General features: G+C 56.5%; 1 protein-coding gene across 5 annotated transcripts in view; it reads right to left on the minus strand.

Annotated features, from left to right (window-relative positions):
- Positions 1 to 25,487, minus strand: part of SH3BP4 (SH3 domain binding protein 4) — an 86,312-nt gene that overhangs the window by 25,782 nt on the left and 35,043 nt on the right. For 4 of the 5 annotated variants that reach the window (XM_047872266.1, XM_047872267.1, XM_047872268.1 and 1 more), the window contains one exon: positions 23,101 to 23,169. The exons of the other annotated variant lie outside the window; for it this stretch is intronic. The gene's annotated coding sequence lies outside the window, so the exon portion shown is untranslated. The remainder of the gene's footprint in view (positions 1 to 23,100; positions 23,170 to 25,487) is intronic. 5 annotated transcript variants of the gene reach the window in all.

A 25,487-nucleotide genomic window follows, 5' to 3' on the forward strand; every position in this document is an offset into this window, starting at 1 on the left:
GCCACCTCGCACAGGCGGCTTCAGGAGTCTCCTCTCCGGGGCTCTGCCGCCGTGTGCACCTGCAGCACGAGACGGCGCCTCGTTCTGGGGGTGCCAAGAGCGTGGGTCCACTGGCGGGGGCCCCGGGGAATTAGCTTCCCTGACCCGTGTCGGGAGTGGGCCTCACTGAGGCTGGACGCCCGGGTTTTAGTTCAGGGCAGTGGCAGCAAGGGCCACTCGGGGCCCCCAGCACCTCCGTGAAAACCTACCGAGCGCCGGCTTCTAGAACAGGGCTCTGTGCTCAGCAGAAGGAAACGTGAGAGCAGACGTGTTCAAGGCACCCACGCCCGAGGCACCACTGGGAGCCTAGAGCTTGGAGGAGGGGAGGTTCAGAGCGCTAGATGCTAGAAGGGGCACGCGCGGAAGCCCTTATCTGTTCCCCCAAAGCTCAAGAAGCACCTCCCAGGGCCCCACGGGTGGCAGGGGTCCCTCAGGTTGCGGGGTGCCCACCCACGTCCCCACCTCTCACTCGATGCTTCTGCTGTCCAAGGAGTGAGGGCCAGGCAAGCCGGCCTGTTTCTCCGGCCTTTGTCACAAAGGAGGACACCCGGGATCCGGAGCGTCCCAGGGCTGGGCCTCCGCGGCCCAGCTTCCCCCTGCCCGGCCTCCTTCGGCCAGCGCCCTGCCGCCCAGGGTCCTGGGGTGAAAACCGCAGTCCCAGGCTCTTCCCCCCAGTCTGCCCGCATGCTTCTTCCCATTTCCCGGACTCTCACCAAACACAGGAGCTGCTCCTCTCGTTTGCCTCCAAGGCACCCCTGAACTCACCAGGGGGCCTACTTTCTCCCCCATTAAAGCCTGCCCATCTGAGAGGGACCCTCGGCCCACAGGGCCTTTGCCAATGGAATCCCATCTCCGTTCGAGCTCTCAGTGTCCCCTCTGGGCACCGGCCGCTTTGAGCCTGAACATCACAGCTGTTGTCATGCTCGTGACTTGGTCCCCTGACGACCACGCTCGTTTCCTTGCAAGCGGGGGACACGGTTCCTCGGATTCCCCGGCACTGAACATGGGGCTTGGCCCAAGCTGTGCGTGGTGTCGCCTGCTGAATGGACGGATGTCTCACGCGACCAGTTCTTCAGCACCACGGGGCACCGAGGGCCACCAAAAGGCACAAGCGGGTGGAGTCCCTCGTCCCTCCCCTCCACCGCTTATCATGTAGCTGGGACAGCAACACGCGTGACACATCAGGAGGAGAACGAGGTGGGTCCTACCGCGTCTTCCCGGCACGCCCGGGACCGGAGGCCCACAGACCTCTCGGTTCGCCCGTCATCCCGAGCGCGTTATGGCGGCTGCTGGCCACGAACGGTGCCTCATTAGCCTGCTGCGGGGAACGGCTAGGAGTTCAAAGAATAACCCTCATGTGGTGCTCGTCAAGCACGGGAGGTTCGGGAGGTCTGGTGGTCTGCGATCTGCCACGCTGGGTCACATGGGAAGGCCGGGCCACCTTGTGACGGGCCTGGCGGCAGACGGGCTGTGAGGGAGGGTCTTGTGACCAGCCCAGATGAGAAATACTCACCACCCCTGGTCCCCGGCCAGTGGCCAGGGAGAACGAGTGTGGCCATCTCTGAAATGCAGTCAGAGCGACGAGAAGAGAGGTCCGCTCACTGGCCTGGGGGCTGCTGGTCAGGGGACGGACGCCCGTCTGACACGGTCATCAAAAGGCAAAACAGCAGCACTAAAAGGGATTGTGATTTCTAAAGGTGGGTCATTGATTAACTGTCTTCCTTAAATAAAAAAAAAAACAACTAAATTAACAGTTGTCTTTAGATCAACCCACTTTTTATAACAAGTGTATTTAAGGAAGTTATTTTTTTTTTAATTTTTTTTAATGTTTATTTATTTTTTGAGACAGAGAGAGACAGAGCATGAACAGGGGGAGGGGCAGAGAGAGACAGAGACACAAAATCCAAAAGCAGGCTCCGAGCTGTCAGCACAGAGCCCGACGCGGGGCTCGAACTCACGGACCGTGAGAACATGACCTGAGCCGAAGTCAGACACTCAACCGACTGGCCACCCAGGCGCCCCTAAGGAAGTTATTTTAAAGGCAGCTTTCTGTTGCTTTGAAGAGGAAGCTAGTCGATCCTTTCAAAAAATATTCCTTAGATACGCGGATAACTTTTCCTGAACACATTAACTTGGAAACAGCGTTTTCATCAAGGTTCGTGTTCGATATCACTCTGGGAAACGAACACCTGGCCGGTGCCACTCTCTGTGCAGACGAGGAAGCGGAGGCTTATCTGGTTTTCACGGAGAGAGACTGCCCCTGAGGTTTGTTTCTGAGACCCCGATTAAAGTGCGAGATTCAGACAAGGAAGAGACGGGAGGCGGCTTCCTCGGTTCCACGCTGCCCCGACCCCACGGACCGCTCTCGTTCATGACACGCGCAGGCCATGTCTGAGGCTCAAGTTCAAGGCAGGGGTTTAACATCCTCAAGACATGGCAGGAGCCGCAGAAGCCGAAAGGGCCACGTGGATGAGTGACCATGTTTGCAAAACCCCGCAGGCAGAGAGCAGGGCTGAGCCCGCTACACGGCACAGCTGAAAACCAGCCACAGAGGCGAGCGGATGCCAGACATACTGATCCACAGCCTCCCTCCTGGCCTTTCCGATTCAACGAACCTTGCAACGCGGGCTGCCTGATGGGAGCTGAGCGGGAGAAGGGAAAGTCAACACAGAAAGTTTCATGAATGGGCTGGCTAGCTCCGACCCGGCCAGCTGGGCCTTCTCCGTGGTTCCGCAATCGGAGAACACCCTGACCCCGCTCCTCCTGGCGGGAGCCAGATTTTTGCTGCTATAAATGGCCCGGCGGTGGTGACCATCTTTATAACTAATCTTCCTCAGCATTCTGGATTATCCTCTTAGGACGACTTTCTAGCAAGAGTATGAAGCGTTGCCAAACACTTTCCTGGAAACAAACACTAAAGTTTAAGTTCACATTCCTTTGGCCACGATGGTCAGAAATTTTCGAATATCTACTACTTCCTGCTTTCTGTTTTAAAAAAAAAAATCACAGGCACTTGCTTTTTTATTTTATTTAAGCTTATTTACTTATTTTTGGGAGGGGAGGGGCCGAGAAAGGGAGAGAGAATCCCAAGCAGGCTTCAAGCTGTTGGTGCAGAGCCCTATTCGGGGCTCGATCCCATGAACAGTGAGATCATGACCTGGGCCGAAATCAAGAGCCAGGCGCTTAACCGATGGAGCCCCCCCAGAGGCCCCCCCCTTATTTCCTGCTTTATGACTATTATTTCGTATCCTTTGCTCAATTACAGCCTAAAATTTCATCCTAGCCATTGCAAATGTCTTCCCCGCTCGACTGCTTTGTACATGCACAAACCCATTTGCTAACTTGATAAAGTCTCAATTATGCAGCCACGTATCAATCTTTCCTTTGTGATTTTGCCTGGAAACACAGAAAGGCCTACCTTAATGAAAAACCTGATAAACATTCACATCTATTCTCCTTTATTTAAAAAAATGACTTGTACAGTGACATTAACGTACAAGAAATTTATTGTGCTGCTCGGTGAGGAACTTTACAAAATTCATTACCGAACGGCTAAGCAATCACTCCTATGTCAGTTCCCGATCAATTCATCCCCTGCTGATGGATGTGATGTCATCTCAGTGCACTCAGTGTGGGCGGACACCGGGGTTTGAATCCCATCTATTCTGTGCCATCGGTCTGCAAATGTTTATAACAACATCAGCCTGTATTTAGTACAGTAGAAGTTGGGCCACATTTGCCTACCTGGAAGGTCCAGCAACTTTGTACTTCAGTCTCTTATCAGCAATTTTTATCTATTGTTTCTTCCCAATGAACATTAAAATAATCTAATAAAATGTCTCTCCACCTCCTCATTCCCTCACAAAAGTAACCCCTCTGGGATTTTGTTGGCATGGCATCGGCAAGAATTGGCATCTTTATATACTTTATTTTCTTCTAGAAACATGGTGGGTCTCATTTATTTAAAAATGAGTCCCAGGGGGCGCCTGGGTGGCTCAGTCGGTTGGGCGTCCGACTTCGGCTCAGGTCAGGATCTCCCCGTTTCGTGAGTTCAAGCCCCGTGTCGGGCTCTGGGCTGACAGCTTGGAGCCCGGAGCCTGCTTCCGATTCTGTGTCTCTTCCCTCTCTCTGCCCCTCCCCTGCTCACACTCTGTCTCTCCCGCTCTTAAAAATAAATAAACATAAACCAAAAAAAATTTTTTTTAAATGAGTCCCAGGATGGCATAGAGCAAAGACTGGCAAACTCTTTCTGTAAAGGACAAAGAATAAATTAAACTTTGGGGACCACACATTCTTTGTCACAAATCCAGGCAATTCTGCCTCCAAAGTGTGTTGATCTGACCCTTCTCTCACTGCAGCAGCCCCCCACCTGGTCTCCCACGTCTCATTCCCTTCTCCCCTGACCCCTGAACACACACTTTCCTTAGAACAGCTGGAGGTCCCTCAACAAAGTCTCTCCAGTGGCATTTCCCTGCACTTAGATTAAATCTAGCAGACTTACCAGGGCTCCCCGATCTGGCCCCACCCAGCCTTCCATGACCTTCTTTCCTTCTTGGTACTTTTCCTGTTCCGAATGCAAATCATCTCTGCCCCAGGACCTCGGCACCGACAGTTCCCTTTGGCGGGCAATCTCCGTCCCCCCGAACTTCACTTTGCTGACAGCTGTTGTCACTCGGGTCTTGCTCACTGCTTCAGAAGGTCCCCATGTAACCACTCACCACCTCAGCCACACTCACCCCGACCTCTCTGTGCCTGACTGTCCTCGCCTGCCCGAGGAAGGCAAAGCGGTATTGAGAGCTCCCACGACAGGTGATGCCCTTACGCGGTGCACAGGGCCTGAGGCACAGGAAAGAGTCCGCAGAGGTCAGAGGGGAGGCTGTTATCGGGACCCAGCGCCCATACAAGCCCTGTACTTTCCGTCAACAAGCGCTCGGAGTCCCCGCGAAATATCCTTTTTTTCCCTCGCTATTGTCCAACTGCACCATGGTGGTCCAGAGCCCTAGCGTTTGCTGTGGCGAAGAATTATACCAAGGTGGGTTCACGGGTGCCTCATCAAATGACCTCTGATACCTGCAGATAGGACTTCACTGCAAATAGGCTCTTGGTGGATGATCCGGTGCAGACGAAGTGACTGGGACGGCCCCTCGTGCACTATGACTGGGGTCCTTATAAAGGGGAATATTGGGCACAGAGGCGAGGCAGTGGGAGGACACGCGAAGAAGCTGGCTGGCCACACACCAGGGGCAGAGGCTTCTCACGGCGTCTGCCCCACGGCCTCAGAGGGAGACAGCGCTGCGGACCCCGTGATCTCGGCCGTCTGGCCTCTGGAGCCCCGAGTGTGAACTTGTCGCTTTCAGCCGCCCGGTCTGCGGTACTTTGTTACGGCGGCCCCAGGAAAATACACGCCTGTCCCAGCGTACTCCCCCTGTGTCTCCCTCTCCGTCACATCTAATACGACCGGAACGCCAGGAAGCAGACAAGAGTCAAGGTCCTAAAACAGAGAGTCACGGACTCAACTGAAACATGTGACCTTGCCTCCACACTTCCAGAACATTCCATTCCCGGGTCCCCAGCGACCAGGGCACCGCTGATGAGTGCTCACCTCAGGCTCCTGAAGGAGGAGTCGGGGGTCGGCAGGCAAAGGGCAACTGTGGACTTGTACCACCTAAGTGTTATTGGAAAAGTCTGGCCAAGTCACCGCAGCGGCCTTTCGAAGGCATTTTTTTTTTTTTAATGTTTATTTACTTCTGAGACGGAGAGAGCGAGAGAGAGAGAGACAGAGAGAGAGACAGAGAGAGAACCTGAAGCAGGCTCCAGGCTTGGAGCTGTCAGCACAGAGCCCGACGCAGGGCTCGAACTCGTGAGATCCTGACTGTGAGTTGGTTAAGCCCAAGTCAGACGCTTAACCGACTGAGCCCCCATTCGTACGCTTGGCCTGGGCCTCCAGCCCCACAGCCGGCCCCGCTCCGAGTCCCCGCTCTGTCCCCCGCGGGCCTCGGTCTCCTCACCTGATGCTCAGTAAACCATTAAATTATCACCTGCATCTTCCTCCTCCAACCCTCGGACTGCTGTGGGGACTGAACTTAGGGGAGGTGGCAGAGAAAACACGGGGCTCCAGGGTCGATCTGAGCATGAGCACCAGCTTGAGCTGTGTGCTCTTGGCCGAGTTACTGAACCTCTCTGAGCCTCCGGCACCTGCAGGAGGACAGCAAAACCTGCCCTGCCAGGTGGGCCCACAGTGGGCACTCGAGGTCTATCATTCCCCGCCGTGTTCCCTGGGGAACAGACACAAATGGGAATGGCACTGGTGTCCCCACACAGCTCCGTACCAGGGACTCGATTTCGTGGTGTCCCACAAGCCACAGATCCTCTGCACTTCCTCTTGGCAGCGTCATCATCTATTCAAAACCAAGGTCCCCACTTTCTCACCTTTGAGGACCTCCTCCCGCCCCCACTTTCTCAGTAATGTCACTGCTCCAAGCTTGAAACTCTCAGCTGCATGGTGCCTTCGCTTCCTTTCTATGAAACAGGGATAACACCATCCACCTCCACAAAGCGTGTGGATGAAATGTGCTGATACGTAAGTGCCGGCTCCCCAGGTCGGGGTCCCCAGCCTCGGGACGTGAACATCCTGGACGGGATCGTCCTTTGTCAGGCACCCGGGAGGACGTTCAGCTGTACCCCTGGCGTCTCCCCACTAGCAGCCAGGAGCGTCCCCACTCCAGACCACCCAAAATGTTTCCGGCCACTGCCAAACGTCCCCGGTGGCGAGAGCACCCGTTTTGAGAACCGCTATCCTCCGCGAGGGCTATGATTAGTGTTATTTTTCCTTTCGATCAGAGCCACCGGCCAGCGTGATCCCCTCTCTGTCTCCTTTCTCTTCCGTCCACAGCCTCCAGCTGGTACGGCCCTCACGCGCCTGAGCCCCAAAGCGGTCCCCGTCACCGCTGCTCGACCCTGGATGTGCCGCTGACAAGCACCCGTGCAGGCTTTCAAATACTTCCCAATCCAGAGATCTGCCAAGGCTCTCACGTAACCGCGACGCACAGACAGGACAGAGAATCACCGAGCAGCCTGCACCCACGCGCCCACCCACCGAGGGGTCGCGCCCCAACACAGAACCAGCCTCAAGTGCAAATGATGGGCTGAGGTGCCCCCCACCTGGCCTCCTCGAGACCCAAACAAACTCTACCGGGTGAGGACGTGGCCCTTCCCCGACACCCTTGAAATCCCTGCCCCCGTCTCTGTGGCCTCATTATTTGGGAAAAAATCCTCATTTGTTTTGCCCCCAAGATAACATCTGCTCACCCACCCCCGCTATCTCCCGCCCAGCCTCTCCCCTGTGACTGCCCTCATGTGTGATGCTGGGTCAGCCCACCCTCTGACCGGCTAAAAGTATCCCCCCTGTTGAAAACCCAATGCGGCCCGCTCAGCCAAGGCTGTTTCCCTTGCCTGGAAGGTTCTCCCCGCCTGCTGCTGGCCAAACCCTTCAACCGATGCTCCCGAAACCGCTCTGCCATCACCGAGTCCCCCGCTCCAACTCCCAGCGCAAAGGCGCCCCGAAGCAGCAGCCCTTTCTGGGTGCCACACACAGGTCCCGAGTCAACACGCCCCCCACACTAAACTCTTGGAGGCGAAGTTCGTTTGCAGACCTGCACGAGGCACACACAACAGGGCTCTTGGGGTCACTGGTCCCCCATCGGGTGCAGACTCCGAATGCCCAGGTGATGGGAGCTCTGCCAATGGATGGGCAACTCGGTCTTAAAGAACGCTTCGAGAAGCGCCTGGGTGGCTCAGGTCATGACCTCACAGTTCGTGGGTTCGAGCCCCGCATCGGGCTCTGTGCTGACGGCTCGGAGCCTGGAGCTTGCTTTGGATTCTGTGTCTCCCCCTTTCTCTGCCCCTCCCCTGCTCATGCTCCGTCCCTCTCTCTCTCTCAAAAATAAAACATTAAAAAAAAGAGAGAGAGAACACTTTGACCTTGAGAAGATCCATGTGTGTCCTAAGAGAAAAGTGGGGCAGAGCAGGGACCCCCGGGACGGTCTCCTGGTGTGGTTACCGTGCAGATAAACCTGCAGTCCCGATCGAGCCCAGCTCTGCTGTGGGGGGCCGGGGTCTGAACCGAACCAACCACATAAATGCACAGTCGAGCGCTTGGAAACAGTCGCTGTGCATCGTGAGGCCCGGAGGGCACAGCGTTCCATCTTCAGAAGCAGAGCCCATCCTTTGGGTCTTGGCAGAAGCCCAAGGCAAGGGCGAGGGGACTACGCAGTAGCTCTACGTGTAGGTGGAAAGGGGGGCCGGGCAGGCGTCTGCAGGAGGAGCCGGGCCCCACCCATCTGCCCACCGGCTGCCCCCTGCCCGCTCCAGGCGGTCGAATCCCTCGAGATCCATCCGGCCAGAAGTGTCAGTCACATCCACCACTTTGGGACACTTCCCGTGTGCCAGACACGGCAATCGTACCCCTGGGCCCACGTGCCCCTCTGTCCACGGAGGGGGCCTGCCTGACGATGTTTGCGGGGGTTTTATCCCTAACGGCCCCACGCTGGAAACAGCCCTGTGTCCACCAACTGGAAACGCTCACATGTGACAACACAGAGGAAGCCCACGGGAATTATGGCCAAGAAAAAGCCCAACACAAGAGAGCACACACCATGTGACCCACGAGCACGGTGGAAATGGAATCTGGGAACCAGAATACTGGTCGAGGGGAGACGGCGGGATGGGCAGGGAAGAAGGGCCCGGAGAAGGTTCTCCGGCGACGGGAGGGTGGCCACGCGGGTGGAAGGGTGCGTGAAAGCTCACGTGCTCGGGACCAGTGCACGACGTGTGCAGATACAGTAACAGCACGCCTCGCTCGGCGTATAATGAAGCAACCAGAAGAGAAACGCGGAGCTGCTGACCCAAGTCAGAGAGCTCACCAGTCCCGCAGAGCTGAGAACCCAGGGCTCCGGGTCCCAGCCTGGGGCACTCTCAGAGGGACAGAACATCCACCGTGGCGCCTCCAATGATGGGAGGGCTTCCCTGCAGTAGACAGAACGCTCTGGTATCAGCTAGAATTATCTGCAGCCGATGCCCCAACCTGGCCTCCACTTGCCCACATTCGCCAAGGGGAGCGGGGGACGGGCTTTCCTCCTAGTCAAGGTTGAGGGGTGAAGGCTTCAGAGCCCCGGGCAAGGGCTTACGTGGCCAGCACTGTTACCGGCCCACACACCCACAGGACACACTCCCTGAGCCCCACGGCCCGCACCGTCCAGCGCCTCCCCGCTCACGAGGCTGGGACAAGGTGGATGGGTCTGTTTCCCACGGCCGCTGGAATCAGTCGCCATGAACTGGGCGGCTTCAATCAAAGGAACTGCTCTGTCCCCTCTGTCAATCCTGGTCTCTCCTCGACTCCGGGCGCTCTGATCTCGGCTTCCACACCACGGTCTTCACACAGCTGCCTTCTAAGGACACAAGTCACGGGATCAGGGCCCACTCGACTGCGGCGTGACCTCCAGTTTGTTTTTTTTTTTTTTTAAGTTTATTTATTTTGAGAGAGAGCAAGAGGGAGCATGTGCACTTGTGAGTAGGGAAGGGGCAGAGAGAGGGAGAGAGAGAATCCCAAGCAGGCTCTTCGCCATCAGCGCGGAGCCCGCTGTGGGGCTCGACCTCATGAACCACGAGATCGGGATCTGGGCCAAAATCAAGAGTCAGGCGGTTAACCGACCGAGCCACCCAGGCGCCCCAGACACGACCTCATCTTAACGGAACCGATTACATCTACAAAGACCCTGTTTCCAACTACATTCACCTTTCGTGGCTCCGGTGGACACAGCTTTTGAGCGAGGCCACCGCACCTGGCACATCAACGGACACAGTGAGAGAAAGGGCCTGGGGCTGGCTCCTGCCAGGGCAGCCTGGTGCGCACCTGGGCCCGGCGGGCCGGGCAGGTAACAGAGGAAAACGGTGCGTGGCTCGGGATGAGGCCAGGCCTCGAGGGCACAGGGGTCACCAGTAAAAGCAAGAGCCCACTTTCCTGGTGACGTGGGCCACCCGCCCCACTCAGATACAAGAGGCGCAAAGTCATCTCAGAGGACACACAGGTTTGAGAAGACAACACAAGGTGCACTTGATAGGCTAACTCTGGCTTCTCCCTCAGGCCCCACGAGAAGAATTTCACGGAGCCCCTAACCGGCACCTTTCTCAACCGGCACACGCAGGGCCCGTTCTGGTGACCTGCCCAGCAAACCGGGTCACCAGCTCTGGTCCTCAAGCCCTGAACTGTGCTGTGATGCAGAGGGGGCACCGTGGGAGCTGGGCGCTCCGTCCCCAGTTCCTGTCCTTGCTGTCTCCTCCGGCCCACTGTCCCTCGGGGTGCTCCGTGAGCCCGTGCAGGGCAGAAAGGAAGCTGCCAGGAGGCTCCAGACCCCTTACACCAGCAAGCTTCTCTGGGCGCCAACGCCAACATCTGCAGTCACCAGCCCGGGCGCCCCAGGCACCATGGGACCCAATCACTTGGCTACGACTGTATTTAAATGAGCGTCTCTCCAGCTGGGCTGCAAACTCCGGGTCAGCGAGGACGGTGTCCTCCAGCAGGCAGCCCCATAGCGCCCTGCACAGAGTGACAGCCGCTCAGCAAAGACCTGAACCAGTGAACGGCCCGCGGGTTGTCCCAACCTCACCGTTTAGGGACGTGGCTGCCTCTCCAAAGCCAGACTTCCTAGGTTCGCGGCCTTCCTGAGGCCCGTCTAGCACAGGCTACTGTTCTGAAAACGACGAGGGTCGTCAGAAGGGGGAGTTTTCCTTAATTTCAGTCAACTACAGAGATGCATCGGCCACACGCCACGTCAGCTGCTACAAGAACAGAGAGAAGTAAGCCTGTTCCTGCGGAGCCGGCCCGCAGAAAGGCCGAAGGCACACGAACTCCAACAGAAACCGTAACACAGGCAATCCAGACAACCACACCCACCGCTGTCAGCTAAATGCACCCCCTCCCCCGACCCTGCCGCGAAAAGATCCATTAGATCCTGACCCCCAGCGTCTGTGAACTTGGTATTTGGAAACAGGGTGCAGATGCGATCAGGTTGAAGTAAGGTTAGACCGGATTAGGGCGGGCCCTAAACCCAATCACAGGTGTCCCTCCGAGAGGAGGAAGATCGGGACAGAGACACTCAGACAGACACAGAGGGACGAAGGCCACGTGGAGACAGAGACAGATCCGAGAGATGCGGCCACCAGCCGAAGACCGTCAAGACGGCGGGTCCCCCGTCGAGACTTCCCAGACGCCGGGAAGAGGCAAGGGTGGGCTCTTCCAGAAGAAACGTGGTCCTGCAAGTCTCCGGATTTCACACCTGCAGCCTCCTGGCTGTGAGAACTCGTTCCCGTGGTTTTGAGCCACGCGGTTTGTGGACGCGAGCACGCACAGCGCCTGTTGGACACTGAGTGACCGGCAGGCTCTGTTCTAGGCGCCTTCCGCGCACCTGTTCCCGAGACAGACGATCACTGCCTCCACCGTACAGTCGAGAAACTGAGATTCGGAGAAGTGACAGAACTGGTCCAAGGTCTCCCCGCTCCCAAGCGTCAGGGCGAGGGGCTCCAGGACCTCCAGCAGACCTGCCTGCCCTCTCCCCGAGGCTGGGGTGAGCCTCGACACAGCCAGGCCGCCCCGAGCCACGGGGCCGCCTCGTCTCTGCTGATCCCCAAGCTCACGTCTCTATGGCAGCCATCTGCCTCCCACACCCACTCAGGACGGCGACACGCTGGCCTCGCCTCCCCCCCTGCACCCCTGCATCCCCATCCCAGCAAAGGGCACCACGCAGAATCACCCGTCCTAGACGCCCCCTTCCCCAACCAGTTAGCACAGAAAACCGCTTCTGGAAAACAGGATTTCTCAACCCTGGGGCGACTGCCATCCGGGGCCTGGTCGTTTCTTGCCGTGGGGCTGTTCCGTGCATCGTGGAGAGGCGGGCGGCATCCCAGCCTCTACCCACTGGATGCCAGTAGCACTCCCAGCCCCAGCTGCGGCCACCGGTCATGTCCCCAGACACTGCCCAATGTCCCCGGGACAGCACTGCCACGAAGGGCCAGGCGGGGAGTTTTGCGGGCTCTGTGGGCCTCTACCGTGACCCCTCAGCTCCGCCTCCGAAGGCCCAAGACAGCACAGATGACGAACGGGTGGGCGAGGCTGGCTTCCAATAAACGTCTCCAAGGCAGGTTCGATTAGTAGAGATGATGAAACAGATCTGGAGAAGCAACGCGCCCCAGGACACACAGGTGCTGTGTGATGCCCCCGACCTTCACCTTCACCGTGATGCTACACAAGCCCTCCCCTATTACCTCCTGGTCTCTGCCCTCCTCTGGGTCCCCGGGCACAGCCACAAGACGGAGGGGTGGCCCTGGAGGCCTGTGGCAGCACTCCTCTCAGTGGTCTGGACGCTGGTGGAGCAGGAATCTCCCCGGCTGGTGGCCCCAGGGGGCAAGTGAGGCGAGCTCGGCGTGCAGGGACCGCCGGTGCTGAGAATCCTAGAGGACTGGCTGCCTCCACCTCCCCGGCTCCTTTCTGGAAAGTTTTTGTATCACCCTTAAAAATGCATTAGAAATAAAAGGGAATATGCTCTGTTTCCCATAGCAGTGCTATTCCGCGAATTTCTGACTGATCCATTCTTTACTAAGACCCAGGAATATTAGGTAGGATACCGCCCAAAGCAGCAAGTGGCCCTTCAGAGATTTCCTAGGCCGCACCCATCTCCAACGGAGAAGGGGGAAGGGGAGGGGGGGAGGGGAGAGGAAGGGAGGGGAGAGGAAGGGAGGGGAAGGAAGGGAGACAGAAAGAGGAGGAGGAAAAAGCCTGGTTGGCTCGAAGCAGGAAGAGACAAAGGAGGCGAAGTCCAAGGCCCCACCGCCCACCTGCTGTCGGGCTTCCGTCTGCACCTGCTCTGTGGGCGGGAAGGGTCGGTGCCCAGCCCACGCCCAGGTAGGGAGAGGGCAGCATCCTCGGGCGTCCTCCACCACAGCCAGCCCAGGACAGGATTAGTTAGTATCTGGAGCCAGGGGGCCAGAGCTGGACAGCTGCAGGGGCACCCGCACCGTCAGGGGCGCGGGGACACGACCTCGGGACGCCCAGTGCGGTCGCTTAACATCCGGTTGTCGGGAAGGGCTCAGTAAACATCTGCCTCTTCTTATTTTTTTGAACCTTTCAAAAACTTTTATTTATTTAAATCATCTCTACACCCAACGTGGGGCTTGAATTCACGACGCTGAGATCAAGAGTTGCTTCCTCACCCGATCGAACCAGGGGGCGCCCCTGCATCTGCTTCTCGTCTGATGGGCCCTCCAACCGGGGGAGACAGGCAGCCGAGACTGGCAGCGACCGACCAGGTCAGTCGGGGTCTAAGAAGTGCAGGTTCCTGGGCCCTGCCCTGGCGTTTCACTGGGTGGGAGGGAACAGGCTGAGCTGTCACTCGAGAGTCCCGACAGGAAGGGGACGGTGTGCTCGGATCAGCATCCTTCGAAAGGACTTTCACAAAGAAGCAATTGGGTCAAGCCCTGGTTCTTGGGACTGGCATGGGGGCAGGCTGGGGGAGCTGGAGCCCAAAGCGAGCGGTCTCTCTCCAAGAGCTGGGAGCAGAGAAGAGAGCTCGTGGAATTTAGTTAGAACATCAAAATAGAAACGAGCCTCAGCGTCACATGCAATCACCAAGAGGAAGAAACAGCCCAAGAGTCCACGGACGGAAGAAGCCGACGACACGGTCCAGCCACACAATGGACGTTACTCTCCACAAAAGAGAGGCAATTCTGACACATGCCCCAACACGGATGACCCCCGAGAACACTCTGGCAAAGGGAAGAAGACGGTCACAAAAAGTCACACATCGTGGGGCTCCAGGCAGGCACATATCCACAGAGACGGAGAGCAGGTTCGCGGTTTCCAGGGCTGGGGCCACGGAGGGAGGTCGAATGACTGCTTGCAGGTCTCTTTCTGGGTAAAATGTTTTGGAACTAGACAGAGGTGGTGGTTGCACCACTTGGTGAATATGCCGAATATCGCTCAATTGGGACGCTTTCAAAATGTGCCCGTCAGGAACCCATTAAGGGGCTAAAATGTTGTGTCTGTGCTGGGCCAACGGTCCGAAAAGACGCCTTCGCTGAGAAGCGTGTACACACGGAGGCTTCTGTCAGTTACAACCAGGAAGAAACCACTACAGGACAAAAGGAACTTCCGTGCAGTCAGGAGAAAGGAAAGGAAAACTCGGGGGGGAAAGCAGGCGCAGGAAGAAGCCGCGAACAGGCGGGATGTGGCGGGTAGTGGCCAGAGGTGCTGACAGAGAACCCGGGAGCGCTGGGGTCCCGCTGCGGCCGCACACCCCGAACAGAGACAGGTGTGGGGCCAGCTCGGGTGTTTTTTGGGGCTCTCAAGACCCAACTCCGGCTCACTAAGCCAAAGCGGGAACACACGGGGGTGCCCAAGGTCCAGCTGAGGGAGGCCAGGGCTGGGCCCTGGAGCCACTCGGACGCGGACACGCAACGTCCCCCAGCCTCCAGCCCCTGTCACCGTCCCTGCGGGACCAGCTCTATCCACAGATGCGCTTCTGTACGAGGTGGGAGCGCAGTCGTGAAGGCACCACGCTCGCGTAACTGCAGCTCCTCATTCCCATCTTACAGATGAGCAAATTCAGGCACAACGGCGGGTCAGTCGTTGGGGCCACACAGCTGTTAGTCACCCAGACAGGTTCTCTCCAGGGTCTGGACCGCAGCCCTGCAGAACCACACTGGTCAAGAGGGTTCTTCTTCTCCCAACCGGTAAAGCAACACCCAGCGGCTGCACCCCCCCGAGCCAGGATGCGCTCACCAAAGCGTCTGCTCCCCTCACACCAAATCCGTGAACCGGGAGCCTGGCCTCCGTGGCCTGGGTCTGTAGGATGGAAGTCCCCCCCTGAGTCTGGACTCTGGGGCCAGCAGAGACTCTCTGGGTCGTGCTGGTCCAGCCTCGCCGGAGGACTGCAAAGTGGGAGTGCTGCCTTCTGTTTCCCGGCCACCCCCCGTCCACAGGGCCCCTCGACGGGCCTCACGCAGCCTCATTCAGATTCACTCAGACGCCCACTCCCGTGTGGTGCCCTGAAGAAATTTCCACAGAAACCTGGCATCCCAAGGTGGGCAAACTATTTTCTGGTGACTTATATGCAACTCTGCCCCCTGATCAATCTTCACGCCTTGGCAGATGGGGGCCTGGTTCTCATTAAATCCCTCTGAAATCAAGAAATCCAAGCCAGATAGGAATCTGGTGAGCACTGTTCCCGGCAGGCCCATCCAGGAGCCCCTGGACTCCGCTAGAGTCGGGCGACTTCTCCAGATGGACAATTCCAGAACCCTGCTTTTAGCCTTCCACCACGGGACCCCAGATCTCTTATTATGGGGACCCTGGGTGATGGTGCTGAGGTTGGAAGGTTCTGTCTGACCTCACTTTAATCCCCGTTCAGTTTCTTTTTTCTTTTTTTAATTTTTTTTTTCAACGTTTATTTATTTTTGGGACAGAGAGAGACAGAGCATGAATGGGGGAGGGGCAGAGAGAGAGGGAGACACAGAATCGGAAACAGGCTCCAGGCTCTGAGCCATCAGCCCAGAGCCCGACGCGGGGCTCGAACTCCCGGACTGCGAGATCGTGACCTGGCTGAAGTCGGACGCTTAACCGACTGCGCCACCCAGGCGCCCCTCCCCGTTCAGTTTCTATGAGGTACAAAGCTCCCTCATCTATATGACAAGGCTAGTAGTTAATATGTGGCTCGCTCTACCTCTCCCTGCGGAGATCAAGAACAAATCTAAGACAGCTTTGCAAACTGTAAAGTGCTGCGTGAAATTTAAATACGAAACAAAGCTACAGAAGAGATCTTCAAACACTATACAAGTAACATTTCTCTCCCTGAAGCTTCCTCTTTGCCCGATCTGACTTTGGCCCCAGGACTTCCTGTACCATTCATTAAAAAGAAACAGCCTCCTTTGAAAGCCACAACTCATTAATTCCTCTTCTAATGCTGCTTCAAGACCTCAACGCCGTGGAACCTAAACAATTCGGGAGGACCCACGGATGGCCTGCTGGTAATGTGGATGCTGCCCCTTGATCTGGACGCTGGGTTTCCGTTAGCCACCTGCACGGTGCCTTTGCTCTTCGTGTGTTGTTTTTTTTGAAAATCCAAAGCATTTTCATAAGGCAAGTCTTCCCCGTTCTGTAACTGAGCAAATAATATCTGCATTGAACAAAAAGCAAAAGAAACAAAGGGAAGATAAAGAAAGAAGAGATTTAACCGGTTTCTGTCCAGTTCCACATTGGTTTCCGCTCAGTACTCCAGCCAAGGAGAGAGATTCGGTGCCTTGGTCGGACCCGACCCCCGCTTAATTTATCTCCAATGTATCTGATCTCCAAGCCTGTCGTGGGCTTCCTTCCAAGTCCAGAACTGTTGCCTTTTTGAGGGTGCAAATCCTTTGAGAAACCTGGTAAGGGCTTACAGGCTTTCTCTTCAGAAAACCACCTGTACCTGTAAAGTTCTGCTACAGACTCTCTAGAAGGACCACGCTAGGAGGCCGTGGGCCCCAGGTGAAACACATCTGCTCGCTTCTGATAAACATGATGTTCGAGAGAACAAGGAGCAACCCAGAGGGTGGTGGACACTGTCAGAGGCCAGCCTAGGCCAACCTAAAGCATCACTCGGTGACACAATTTCAAGGACAACTGAAGGAGGCTGCACATTCCAGCTCCTACAGGGAACAGAATGTAAACAGGATTTCCAGTGACGACAGAAAAGGAAGGAAAAAGGATCAAGTTGTGTTTACTGAGCACAGAGTCCAGGGAGGCCTGGGGGGTGGATGGGGGGCATGGGGGACGGGGTCCGTGTTCACAAGGAAGGAGCCAAGGCGACAGGCACACCACACAGTGTAGAACATGACAGACCCTCACCAGGGCGGACCCCTGACCTGTTGGGATAGCAGACGGCCAGGTGGTCAAGGGAAGACACCGTGACCTTGGGAAAACGCTGAGCTTGGACAGACGCCGGCTTTTTTTAAGCTTCTGCTTCCTCTCCTGTCAAATGCAAGGCTTGGCCCCAGGGTCTTTTAAGTCCCTTCCTACTCTCGACAGAGCGGGAAAGCAGGTCCCAGGCGCATCACAGGTAGAGCTCCAGGACATGTGTCTGCCCGACGACAGCCTACAAAACACCACCAGAGTGTGCCAGGAAGGTCCACGCTGGCGCCTCTGCCCGGCCGTCCCGCAGGCCAGCTGCTCACTTCTTGGAAAGAGGGGCCCCAAGTCATTCACTCTGGCCAGTGGGGCATGTTAATCCCTCTTCTGACCTTTGGGACCCTCGGGACAGCCTGAGGTGGGGAGGGCGACGTGCCTGACGGGCAGCGTGGACCGAAATGTCAGGGGAGGGCCGCCCCCTTGACCACATTAACCGCATGTTCGGAGGAGCCACATGGTGGATGCTCGGTCCGTCCCTCAATAAAGACACGAGAAAAGGAAGGCCCAGAGGGGCTAAATGGCTAGTCCAAAAGGATGGGGTGGTGCCAGGTCCCGAACGAAGGAAGAGGAGGGAGGGGGGAGGCGAGAGGGAAGGAGGGAAAGGAAACTGCATGTAAGTCCAGGTGAGGGTGAATGCAGATCTCTCCTCCTCACCTGCCCGGGAGGACCATCAGCCGTCACTGCCTGGCCCAGGGACACGCCCGTGGCCCCGCGCCCATCCCCCTGATGGATCCGAGAGGGGCAGCCCCTACCGGAGAGCCAGTCCACGACCTGCCTGCTGACCCAACGACTCAGCGAGGACTGGTCCAAAAGGATGAGCTGGCCCGAGCGACTCCCGAGTGCCGGAAGCCAATATGGCCCAGGGGCAGGTCCCGCTGAGGACTGCGGTGCATTGGCTGGAGGCCATTCCTGGGCCAGGTGCACGCTGGGTGAGCAGCAGAGGCCAGGTGACAGGGCAGAAGCATGAAGGGATGGGGAGAAGGGGGGCGGGGGTGGGCATCCAATTCTTGGAAAGCAGCTTCATTTCTCAAATCCTGGTTCTCGGGTCCTCCGTAACCCACTATGCTTGGTTTCGATCCTTCTAATAATCCTTTTTCTTCCTCTTGAGCAAGTTTTTATTTAAAAAAAAGTTTTTTAATGTTTACTTATTTTTCAGAGAGAGAGAGAAAGAGACAGAGCACAAGTGGGAGAGGCACAGAGACAGAGAGGGAGACCCAGAATCTGAAGCAGGCTCCAGGCTCCGAGCTGTCAGCACAGAGCCCGACACGGGGCTCGAACCCACGCACCGTGAGCTCGTGACCTGAGCCGAAGTCAGCTGCTCAACCTGCTGAGCCACCCAGGCGCCCCACTCCTGAGCAAGTTGGAGTGCATATTTAATTGGATTTGATCTGAAGGAACTTTCTAGACACTGGCTCTATTTTTACAGACAAGTAAAGTGAAGGCCAAGGAAATTAACGTAGGCAAAATGCTCACGGGCTCGTAACTGAAACTCGTCTATGCTCAGGACAGATGAAAGCGCTAAGCTCTTTGCGTGGACGCTTTCTGACCAGAGAATAAAATACACTCACTCTGCCCTTCCCGAGTGCAGCCGGCCCGTCAGCTTTAAACAATGAACTAACAAAGGGGTAAACTCAAGCCAGAGAGATAGGAAAATGTGGGAGTTTCTGATTAGATCGGTTCTTTGTCGTCTGAGCGGGGGTTTAGCCAGAGATTGGGAGGCTCTCGAAATAAACAATGGTGGACTCTTCCTTCACTCACACCTTTTATCTCCAAACCCTCAAGTATGTTAAAAATTTCTCATCTGTCCTCAGGCAGGCCGGGTAGGAGGGTTAACACAACTAACACAGGAGGCTTTTAAGAAGGCAGGTGCCATTCTGAGTGTAACCCCTCACCGGGAGTGGCTCGGGTTTCTCATCTGTCCACATTCCCCAGATTGTACTTTGCTGGCCCACGACCTCACTCAGATTCAACTGCACCCTTGACTTAATGAGGCGGCACCGATGTGAGGCATTTTCACGCAGAGGTTTTGAAAGAGGCTGAGCGCTGTCTCAGGTCGGACGCATGGCTGAGGGGCTGCCCTCTGCCTGCTCCTGGGTCACCCCCTCTGACCCTGTGAGGTCAGCCCCTGCCCCAGGGGGTGTCCACACTCGGCAGGTGCAGAACGGGTGCCTCTAGGTCATCTGGCCAGGGGCAGTCCAAGCAGGCCTGGGTGTCACCCCGTGGACAATGCGGGACTTAGCCTGCTCTGTCTCAAGGGCATATGAAAGAGGCTCTCAAGACCGTACACACTGGGGCCAGACCCAAACCGCAAAAAATAACCGCTTAGTGGTAGCCAGGGGGTGGGGCCGGGGGGGCAGGGGGACGATGGGAGTAACTGTTTATCGGGTGCAGGCTCTTCTCCCAGGGTGATGAAAACGTTGCAAACCAAAGAGAGGCGGTGGCTACACAACACGGGGAAGGCACTAGATGCCAGGAAATGGTACGCTTTAAAACGGTTAACTGAGGGGCACCTGGGCGGCTCAGGTCATGATCCCAGGGCCGTGGGATCGAGACCCGCGTCACGCTCGCGCTGAGTGTAGGGCCTGCTTAAAATTCTCCCTCCCTCTCTCTCTCTCTCTGTCCCTCCCCTGCTCACTGCCATGTGCATGTGTGTGTGCATTCTCACTCTCTAAAATTAAAAAAAAAAAAAAATAGAGCATCTGGGTGGCTCAGTTGGTTAAGCATCCAACTTCAGCTCAGGTCGTGGTCTCACAGATTGTGGGTTCGAGCCCTGCGTCGGGCTCTGTGCCAGAGCCTGGAGCCTGCTTCGGATTCTGTGTCTCTGAGCCTCTCTCTCTCTGCCCCTCCACTGATCGCGCTCTGACTCTCTCTCAAAGATAAATAAACCTTAAAAAAAATTTTTTTTAAATAATCAATCAATAAATAAAGTACAATGGCGAATTGGATGTTACATGAATTTCACTGCAAAACAAAACAAAACAAAACAAAACACTCCCAAACCCCACACAATCAGAAAGGTCTGGAGATCCCCGGTCTGAAAAGAATTAGCAGGTGATTCTGACGTAGTCTAGACAGAGGGCACCTGGCCAGGGCCGGCCCTCCTCCAGAAGAGGAATCCAGGTAGCTGAAAGGCACCTTCCTTTAAGAGCAACTCATTCCTGAATCGTATCCTTGACTTTCAGGTAAATTTAGAGTTCTAAAAGAAACGTGATCAGCTGTTTACTCTAAGAATTAGCTCTGTGGCTCATGTTTGTGGCTTGCAATTTGTTTCCACTGGCGAGCACTGGACCCGGAGACCCTAGCCCACGTGAGCCACGATGCGCCCTCCCAGGACCAAGGTAAAGGGGGGCGGGCAAGGAAGGAGTGCCTTAGGGCACACGAAGTGGGCTCCAGGATTGGGATTCTCTACTTCCTAATGACTCTCTGAACTTGAACTTGAATGAGGTACTCCCTTGAGCCACATCTCTGATCTGTAAAATGGGCAGGACAACAAGAGTGTCGCAGGGCTTGAGCAGATACAACGTGCGGAGGGAGGGTGGTGACTGGAAGCCTTCCCAGGCACTGGCAGAACCGTGGGAACGAGCCTCGGTCTCCCCTGCGGAGGAGGAACGGAGCTCTGCCCTCGGCTGGCACACTTCCCGAGGAGATGTAGGGCCAAGTTCTGGTACTTGCTGGAGACACGGCGACACGGTCGTTCACACTGGTCTTCAAGTGATGAGAAACAGAGTCAGGGCTCATTTCTGCTCCCTGCCTTGGTCCATCATCTTGAGCAGCCAACATTAAAGCAGGTGCTTTAACAAACCATGTCTGGCGGTGGTAACAAGGCGCTCGCTAACAGGTTAAGACTCTAACTCGGAGTTGCTGGGATTACAGGCAAATCACAGAATCGGGCACCAGCAAAACTCTGCACATCCCCACTGAAACCCTGGGAAGCCCCACCGCACGATGAACTTGACACAAATCACATCTTGAATATTAAAATGCACAAAGAAAAAACTGCATTTATGTTCCCGTGGGGGGGAAGCCACAAACACTGACCACATGTGTTAAGAACCTCCCCCCCCCCTTTTTTTTTGGCCACAGCCAGCAGATGATCTCTTTAAATGCTATAGGACACACATCCACTCCCCTAAATTTCAGTCCCCAAAACAAGCTCTCCAGGCTCCTGGGAGCCCTTTATGCCAAGACAGAGACAAGGGGCACCACTCTGGCTCCTGTCTAGAAGGAAGGCGCTGTCCCACCAGCCTGCTTCCTCTTCACAGGCAACTTGCCGCCCCAGGAACCCTGCCTGGTTCAATGCCAGGAAAAGCAAGCCACGTGAATACCACTCAGGTTGCTGCTGGGGTAGGAGAGGGGTCCCAGGCAGGGGCTCCCACTAACTTCCTGCTGTTTACTCAGGAGGGGGTGGCCTGCACTTGCCAAGCTGCACCCCACATCCAACCCCAGAGATGAGACCACGTGGGGGTCGGACAGGGAGTCGTGTTGTACAACCCACTGGTGTCTATCACGTTTATCTAGAGAAAAGAACCAAGCTTCGTGTTTGCTCGTTGATTTCAGAACCCCTGGCATTCTGGCCAATGCCAGGCCAGAAGAATGCTAGGAATTTGGATGCCTTTCACTGGGTTTTGCTGCAATCCAAACAGACCACAGCCTCCAGGGCAAGGGGCTGTACTTATAAGGCAAGGGCAGAAGTATTTTAAATCCTGAGACCTCAGTGTTGGGGGCAGGGCGGGGGGGGGGGGGGGGGTGCACTGACCCTGGGGTCAGAAGGCTCCTAAATTCCTTACATCACTATTAAAAGCCCCCAGGGCGTAACCTGCAAACATCCCAAACATTCTTTCCGTCCTAAAGCACTTGCAGATACTGGGGAACAAGGAGACCTGATCTATAAGGTGGGGGGATAAGAATGTTGGAACAGAATCCAGCCATCTAGCCCCCTCCCCAGTTGAACAGAGGATACATAAGGCTTAAGGAAAAACCTGGAATAAGTCAAGCAGCTGTCCACTTTATTTGGAAGGGCTTTTATCACTCAGACACGATCTGGAAGGCAGCAGCCTCTAAGCCATTCCTTACGAGCTCCCCTCTCCTACCCAGAGGCTCCATGCAATTCTATCTGATCCTTTCACCCGGGGGGAGGACACGTGTGTGGTTTTTAAACACAGGAAGCCCGCACCACGCTGTGTAGACGACCCCACCGAGGTGGCTGTCCCATGGCTGGCCAAGCGAGTAAGAATCACGAGCTGCTAGGATCCCACTTTGGAGTGGAATCCCACGCGGACTCCACTTCCCCGAGGAGCAGGGAGTTACATCCGGACTTATCCGGTCACGACATGGTGCGCCTGGAACTCACGAAGTAACACTGTATGTCAACTGCACCTTCAATAATAAAAGTTAAGAAAAAAAAAGGAAAAGCCAAGAAAATACCCGGGAACGTTCTACGAGGACACCATTCTCTCTTTCTCGCTGCTGCGGCACGCCTGCTCCTGGTGACGGCTGGTAATGCTTCCTCCTGACGTCCTGCCAACGCGTTTCCGGGACAAATGCCCTCCCAGAGCTCCGGGGTGGGCGACCCGGAACCGCGGCCACATGGCACTCTCTCAACCCGCACCCCGTCGCCGGTGGTCATTGTTTGGGAGCTCATAAGCTCTCCCGTTGTAAGAATAACTCCTTTGTGCATACACAGGACAGCCAACCTGGGCTCTGCCCCATGGCTGTCAGGGCAGAGCAAGCTGCCCATCTGGTTTCTGGGTAGAGCGAGAATGTTCCACTGGTGGCACCAGGAAGGGAAGTCACCGGTGCCAGGCACACCGGTGCCACCTGACCTTCCCGTGTTGGGGACCCTGAGAGCGGAGGAGGGTAAGAAGACAAGAGAGCCCCGAGGGAGGTGTGTGCCGTGCCATAAACGGCCAGGAAGCTTCCAGAAGTGACTCCTCCCTCGGGAGTTGCTCTGCAGGTATACGGGCCCATCTCCCCATCCGGGTCTGTGCACGTTGGCCACGACACCACACACACTCTCCACGAAGCAGGCCCGGGGCAGCCACCCACCCCAACACCCTGCCTGCGCGGCTTACCTGCCACGGGCTTCCAGACGTCAGAGCAGAAGTCCCGGGAACCGGCCTTCCTTCCAGAGAAGGGGGGAGCTGCAAGACACAAGGAGGGCGCCTAGGGTTCAGGGCGTCGGTCGGCCGGAACCCCTTCTAGGTCTAGAGTCCCCTGTGCTCCGAGCCACGTTCGCACGGCAAGGTGGGGATGCTGGGGACCCTTCCCGGGCAGCCGCCCCCACCCTACTCCCCAGGCGTCCCTGAGACCCACTGCAGCCCCACTTTCCCTCTGCAAGCCCTGCCCCGGCAGGGCGGACCCCAAGCATGCATCCCCCCAGTCAACCTCCCGCACAAGGACCTGTGTCAGAGTTGGCCTCCCGGGCAGCCCGGCCTGCGACAAGGGCTTTTTTTTTCCCTTGGCTGTTTTTTTCCCCAGTGCCGTGTCTTCCCTCACCTGCTCTTACATCTGCTGCAGAGACCGGCAGTCTTAGCTCCACACGACAATCTCAGGAGCTGAACCCCAGAGACACAGTCCAGTCGCCTTGCCGGCAGTGGGGTTTGCCTCCTCACGCACACCACGCAGGGCCGCTCAGGAGGAGGTGGTTCGAATCCCACCTAACTAACGCGACACTACAGAGCCCACGGCAGCGAAGGACTCCTGAAGCGGGGATGGCAGGACAGAGCGGCGGGGCTGAAGGTCACCAATGCGTGACTCCCTCTCAGCCACTGCCTCCCGGCCCCATCACGTCGTGGAATGTGAGGCTGAAATCTCATTCTGGAGGCCCTCCTTAAATAAGGCCCCCTGGCCCCCTGCCCCTTCCCCGGAACAGACCCTCTTCCGTGTAAATATGTCACACGTGATGAAAAGGGGCATCATTAGGAATCATTCCCTGTGATGCTGAGACGGGGCGGGGGCGGGGAGTATGTTGTCTGCCCTCCCATCCCCGCCCCCCCGGGGGTTTCAAACGTAAACAATTTCCAGATGTACAGAAGGGCGTGGGGACAGAGGAAGAAACCAACCCGAAGCGAAGAGAAAATGTGGCATGTACACAGTTAATCTCGAGGTAGACGGAACTTCTAAACCTCGCAAGCAATGAATGAAATCACAGAGGCAAGGCAGACAGCTCGATCAAAGTCAACGAGCGCTGAAAAAGGCAACAATGTGAGAAAATATATTCAAACACGACAGAAGATTTAGATCCCAAAAGAGCCAGAAAAAGGCGGGGGGTGGGGACAGGACGTTCAAGGCACAGGAAACCAGAGGCCGCTGTCCACCCGGCACGTTGGTTTGGGATGCGTCCACCTTGCTACCCATGGGGGCCAAGGAACTCCCCGAATATTCACCAAGACTCAAGGAGACTCAAGGGACTTCCCGAATATTCACCAAGACTCAAGGAGACTCAAGGGACTCCCCGAATATTCAGCAAAGCACTCGCGGCCCTTGGAAGACTGATGGCAAGACAGAACGGAGACCTCACCACGTTAAAAGGGGATAATGTGCTCAAGGCGCCGAGAAAGGACAGGAGGTGGTGACAATGTTAACACAAGGGGGCTCACGGGGGCTTCTGCGTCTTCAGACTTCTCTGATCCCAACTTGTTCGATGGTGAGGACAGGATAGCCTGCGTTTCCCATTGCGAAAAGTCACTCCTCCCACGTCACGATACCAGCCTACTCCAGAACTCGGGGTGCCTCCTTTCCTGTTCCCCAAACCCCTCAAATCTTGGCTGGGGTCTTGGGAATCTCGAGCCTTGTTCTGACCGGGTGCCAGCTCTGGGGGCCTCGTTCCCCCGCTCTGGTCCCTGTGCGGGCTGGGTACTTGGGAGGCCGGCGAGGCCGGAGTTCTGGAGGAGCACCTCCACGTGGTCCCTGCCTTGGCCTCCCTCACCCCTGCTGCGGCTCACCCCGCCCCGGGCTACCCAGAGCCCATCTCCCAGGCACAAAATAAACGTCTGCTGGGAAACTGCAGGCTGCTACCTCGTCTTAACTCGAAAACGTTGCCAGGATTTTTCTTCGTGAAGAGATTACCACAACACGCTTACTCACTGCTGAATGAAGGGCTGAGTCACTCGGCACTTGGGGTAAGGACCTTGCAAGCTCTCTGGGCTCTCCATTCGCTCCTTCCAGAGGATTATTTAGGGAGAGAACTTTCGCTTACAGACCCGGGGCCCTGAAGCTGAGTTGTATTGCATCACACGAGTCTCTGGCAGACGGGGGGGTGACTGGGTCAGCTCCTACCTTATACCTAATACCCCGTTGTTGCCCAACAAGCTGGCTCAGAGCTGTCTGTGTTGGACGCTGGGCAGGTACTTGGTGCGCGTGCACACACACGCACACGGAACCCTCTGGCAATTCGGTGTTGAGAGTGCAGGAAGGGAGGGGGTCTGGCTGTGAAGGGAGGGGGTCTGCCCGGGAGGTC

The sequence above is a fragment of the Prionailurus viverrinus genome, chromosome C1, assembly GCF_022837055.1.
Source record: "Prionailurus viverrinus isolate Anna chromosome C1, UM_Priviv_1.0, whole genome shotgun sequence".
In the NCBI taxonomy this organism is placed as follows: Eukaryota; Metazoa; Chordata; class Mammalia; order Carnivora; family Felidae; genus Prionailurus; species Prionailurus viverrinus.